The sequence below is a fragment of the Cetorhinus maximus genome, chromosome 13 (assembly GCF_964194155.1).
Source record: "Cetorhinus maximus chromosome 13, sCetMax3.hap1.1, whole genome shotgun sequence".
Lineage (NCBI taxonomy): Eukaryota > Metazoa > Chordata > Chondrichthyes > Lamniformes > Cetorhinidae > Cetorhinus > Cetorhinus maximus.
In genome coordinates this window covers 97,073,233-97,079,232 of record NC_135891.1, presented here as the reverse complement: position 1 = coordinate 97,079,232, position 6,000 = coordinate 97,073,233, and positions in this window count along the sequence as shown.

The following is a 6,000-nucleotide window of genomic DNA, read 5'->3' as shown; positions in this document are numbered from 1 at the left end:
TTATCCCATTGTCTTCACTGCCTTAACTTTTTCTCCCATAGTGGCAACCTCCACCAGCAAGCTGCCATGAGAGGAGGCTCCTGCCAGTCCCATGAACCTTTTATTACACAGGAGCAACCAGCCACCACTCACCATACTGGCTGTCATGTTACGCCTAGGTGAAGTGCTAGGAGAGATTAAAGAAATGCAGGTGTTGTCAACCAGGAAAAGCACGATACTTTATGCTTGCTTGTGTTCATGGAATTTTATTGAAATGAAATAAAATTAACAATATTATAGTTATTATTGCTGTTGTTGTTTACATATTGTCATAAACAAGCTGTACATTTTGGGAAGTGGAACCCTTTTCTGCTGAGGGATTTGACTGTAAGAACTTGTAATGTAATGTAGGTGCCATCTATTGTGACCAAGACCTTGGGAAAGCCAGCAAACCTATATGGCCCGAACGCACAAAGGTCTTTCTGTGATACAAATTGCAAAAACAGTCCCATTAGTCCTTAAATGTGCAACAGTCACTTGATGAATACAAGGCAGTTCTTTACCCTGACTGGTCTGCAGAGATTTCCTCATGGCTGCCTTTTTAAAAATTAATTCATGTGATATATGGGTCAGTGGCAAGGCCAACATTTATACGCTATCCCTTATTGCCCTTGAGAAAGTTGTGGTGAGCCGTCTTCTTGAACTGCCACAGTCCATGTGGTGTAGGTATGCCCACAGTGATGTTACATAGAGAGTTTCAGGATTTTCACCCAGTGTCAATGAAGGGATGGCGATATATTTCCAAATCACTTCATCAAGTGACTGTTGCACATTTAAGGACTACTGAGATGGTTTTTGCAATTTGCATCACAGAAAGACCTTTGTGCATTCGGGCCATATAGGTTTGCTGGCTTTCCCAAGGTCTTGGTCACAATAGATGGCACCTACATTACGTTACAAGTTCTTACAGTCAAACCCCTCAACAGAAAAGAGTTCCACTTCCCAAAATGTACAGCTTGTTTATGACAATATGTAAACAACAACAGCAATAATAACTATAATATTGTTAATTTTATTTCATTACAATAGTGACTTGGGGGGGAACATGCAGATGATGTTGGTCCCATGCACCTGCTGCCCTTTTCCTTCTAGATGTAGAAGTCACTCATTTGGAAGGTGCTGCTGAAGGACCCTTGTTTGATTCTCCCTATACCACATTGACTGCAGCAGTTCAAGAATACAGCCTTGGCGGTTTGCTGCAATGCATCTTGTAGCTGATATACACTGTTGTCACAGTACCCTGTGGTGGAGGGATTGAATCTTTAAGGTGGTACTTGGGGTGCCTATCAAGCAGGCTGCTTTGTCCTGATGGTATTAAGCTTCTTGAGTCCAGGCAATGCCTTGTGAATTTTAATAACTACACTCCCACCTGAAAGGGTCATGTCACCTCCTGAAAAAGGTGGAAAAACAGATGAAACCCAAGCCAATTAGGTGAAAAATATCTGGAAAATTCCTCTCCAACACCTTTAGGCAATCAAACATAGTCCAGGAGACCATTCTGGCCCTAGTTAATGTGATAGCGGGGAGCTTGGGGGAGGTGGTGGTGTGAAACTAAGCGGGTCAATCAGATGTAATATGCCTTAAGGGATTGCAGCATGACATCATGAGAATGGAAGTGTGTCATATGATCTAGTTTTAGTTTCACTTTTTCTTTCAGCAGAGCACACAACACAGCTCTTCAGTCCTAATGTCTTCAAGTTTTATGCCTCTGTATAAATGCTCTCATGTGCCTAGTCTCAATGAATGAACCCACAACGTGGGCAGAATTTTCTGTCTGTTGGGCGGGCGGGCCCGACACAATCTCCGACGGGCAGAGAGCCAATCCCCGCCGGAGAAGTGGGCCCCGCCGCCATTTTACGTGGGCGGGCCACATGACGTCCGGTGGGAAACACTATGCGCTTCCTGTGCGGGCAGGGGGTGATTCCCCAAAAATGAGAGTGCGCTCTTTCGCGCATGCGCACAAAAGAGCGCACACCTCCCTGAGGCTAAGGTGCTGCCTCAGGGAGATCGCTGACACTTTTAAAAAGATTAAAAATAAAAAAAATTTAAAATCCTAAACATGTCCCCCTCATGTGACAATATCACATGAGATGGGACATGTTCATAAATTACAGTAAAACTTTATTAAACTGTTTAAAACCCTGCATGAAACCCCATCCCGCCGGTGGATGAGGTTTCATGTTTTTTCTATTCCCCCCCCAGGGCTCCTGGCCAACCCGCCAACCTTAAGGTTGGACGGGCAGGTCCTTTAATTCTTTAAACGATCCTGTCAATGGCCTCAATTGGCCATTGACAGGTCGGCGAGGGCACAGCTGATTTTGCTGTGCCCCCCCCCCCTTCCTGAAAATTTAAATGGGGCGGGATGACGTCGGGGGTTCCCCCCAACGTCATCCCGCAACATTTTATGCATCGGTGAGCGGGCCCCGCCCCCTGCTCGCTGACGGCAAAATTCTGCCCCATGTTTGCGCAGTCCCTTATCAGTGATTGGTGCCTTTATATCATTATAAAACCACAGTATGCTGTGCAGCAGTGGTTCCTCCTAAATGACATTCTGTTTAGCCTGACAGCAACATTAAGGACAGGTATGGGGAGGCAGTGGCATAATGGTATTGTCACTGACTAGTATTCTAGTAGATCCAGGGCTTGAATCCCACCATGGCAGATAGTGAAACTTGAATTTAATGGAAATCTGGACAACCATGAAACCATTGCCAATTGTTGTAAAAACCCATCTGGTTCATTAATGCCCTTTAGGGAAGGAAAACTGACATCTTTATCTGGTCTGGCCTACATGTGACTCCAGATCCTGTAGAAATGTGGTTGACTCTTAAGTACAGGAGAAATGTTTAGGTCAATATGTAGAATGTCCAACAAGGGATGGCGCAGTGCTGGACCTAATTCTGGGGAATGAAGCCAGGCAGGTGGTAGTGGGGGAGCATTTTAGTGATAGTGACCACAACATGGTACAAGTTAAGTTTGTTATGGACAAAGAACTAAACAATTGCAAAAAAATGTTTTGGATTGGGGGAGAGCAGATTATAGTAAAATAAGGCAGGACCTGGCCAAGGTAGACTGGGAACAGCTACTTGTGGGGAAATCTACAGAGGAACAGTAGGGGGTGTTCAAAAAGGAAATGGGGAGGGTACAGGCTCAACATGTTCCCTCTAGGGTGATAGGAAGGAGTAACAAGCCCAGAGAACCATGGATGACCAGAGATATTCAAAAATACGATGAGAAGGAAAAGAGAGGCTTTTAGCAGGTACAATGGGAGCAAATCAGCGGAGGCATTCGTGGAGTACAGAAAGTGCAGGGTGGAGCTTAAGAAAGCAACTAGGAGAGCAAAGAGGGGATATGAGAACGCTCTGGCTGGTAAAAGTAGGGAAAATCGCAAGATATTCTATAAGTGTATCAATGGGAAGAGGATAACCAGGGAAAGTGTAGGGCCCATTAGGGACCAAGGGGGCAATCTATGGGTGGAGCCAGAGGACATTGGTAGAGTGTTGAACGAATACTTCACATCCGTCTTCACCCAAGAGAATGAGGATGAAGGTATCGAATTGGGGCAGAGAGACTGCGAGGTTCTTGAGCAAATTGATATAGGGATGGCACAAAGATTGGCCGGGTGGTTAACAGTGAGGTTGATTGTCTTGGGCTACAGGAAGATATAGATGGGATGGTCAAATGGGCAGATAAGTGGCAGATGGAATTTAACCCTGAAAAGCGCGAGGTGATACACTTTGGAAAGAGTAATTTGACAAGGAAGTATTCAATGAATGGCTTGACACTAGGAAGTTCTGAGGAACAAAGAGACATTGGCGTGTGTGTCCATAGATCAAGGTGAGGGGCAGGAGGTTTAGGGGGGATGTGAGGAAAAGCATTTTTACCCAGAGGGTTGTGACGGTCTGGAATGCACTGCCTGGGAGGATGGTGGAGGTGGGTTGCCTCACATCCTTTAAAAAGTATCTGGATGAGCACTTGGCACATCATAACATTCAAGGCTATGGGCCAAGAGCTGGTAAATGGGATTAGGTAGGTAGGTCAGGTGTTTCTCACGTGTCAGTGCAGACCTCTTCTGCACTGTGTGATTCTGTGATTCTGTAATTCTGTTCTGTGATTAGGGATGGGCAATAAATGCTGCCCTAGCCAGCAAAGCCCACACGCCATGAATGAATAAAAAAAGGTGCGACATGGTGAACAGTCTTTGATCATGCTACATGTCAGGAGACCACCCTCAAAGTTTTAGTCAGTTCGCAATGTCAAAGTGTCAGAGAGTCTTGAGAATGCAGTGGACTGACTGTGCAGAAAAGCTTGAAGACATAGTGCTCAGATAAAGAGCTGGTAAGTGAATGGATCCCTCGTGGTGAGTTGGACAATGCATCCAAAGGGCCAGCACTGGGTGAGCTCAGCTGGGAAAGGCGAGTGACTAGAGTGTCAGCCAGATCAATGGCGAGTGAGGGAGAATCAAACAAAAGAAATCTCACAAATATCGGCCGAGAGAAGGTTGTGATTATTACTGGCGGAGCTGCACAAAACCATGAAAAAGCGGCTACAGCGACACTCACCCCAGGTACTATAGGGGAAGGAAGGTCAAAAGGATGTTGTCAAAATGTCCAGAAAACTCCCCAGCCTGAATTGGGAAACAGCTGACCTACTATCCAAAGTCAAAATTTTGAATCAGTGTATAGAGTTATGGTTTCTTGATTCAGGTGTGTCTGAACCAGACAACCAAGACATAAAAATTCACATAGCAATTGGGAATGAAGGCCTACACAGGCTGAACACATCAGGATTAATATCAGAAGAGCTAAAGGATCCCCAAAAGATATGGACTATATTGGAAGACCGGTTCAGAATCACGTTAAACTTCTGTATTCATCGACTAGAGTTCATGTCATTTCACCAACAGCCTACAGAATCCATAGACCACTCCATCAGCAGGTGCAGAGAAAATGGTTCTTGCTGTGCTTTTTCAAGTGCAGAGTTAGCAGTCAGGATTGTTCAGTTGGTGATCACATCCACTCCATGGTAGTGTTCCAGAAAGATCTGCTAGACAAGCCTATAAAGTATAGCATGGAAGAGCTACTGAAGGATGGACATAATACAAAGCGACAAAGGTCGACAAAGTTTACAGGTCCTTAGGACAACCCTAATTGTTGACGCACTTACTAGAATACCCACACCTAGCAAGACATATGGAAGGTGTGGCCTTCTAATGCACCAAGGAAATGCCCAGCTTTTCAGCAATTGTGCAAGGCATGTGGCAGAAAGGGCCACTGGCAATGGCAGTGCACTAAAGCAAAAGCTGATGCAGCTACAAAGATGGTGCACTGATCCAAGCAGTGGGTAAATGTCAGGAACTTAATCTTAATAAATTTGCATCTCATTATTGTGGCCACATATTGGAATCATTCCCCCCTTGTCAAATTTAAATCCCAAGTTAGCATGACTTCAGAACGGCGTAATTTACAACTGCCTTTTAAAGGGGTGCACCTGACGACCTGAACTCCGAGGGGAACTCAGAGGTGAGTGTGCACAACTTAGCGCTCGCAAGGATCCCCCATGAGAATCCAAGGCGCTGCAGAATCGGGGGTCGGGGGAGGGGATCACAGGCAAGTATTCAAAGCAGCTTCTTCTGTGTTGGTTTTCAGTGCGGCTCCGGGGCAAGGGCTCCAGTGTGGGGTTGGGCAGAGAGCGCGTGGTGCAGGCAGAACCGAGGGAAGCCTCAGGGCCAGGGCTCCAGTGTGGCGGCTGGCTGCTGCTGGAGGAAGCAAGGCAGCGCAGACTGAAGGAAGTACACAAGCACATGCTGTTGGCCGGGGGGATCGGCCAGGCACTTGGAAACGCATTTCAAGATTGAGCACTCTTCCATAGCTGAGGCCATTCAGCATCAGCTCCATTGACATACTTGGAGTCTGGCTTCTGAAACAATTATTCCCACTCAAGCAACACAAATTCCTAATA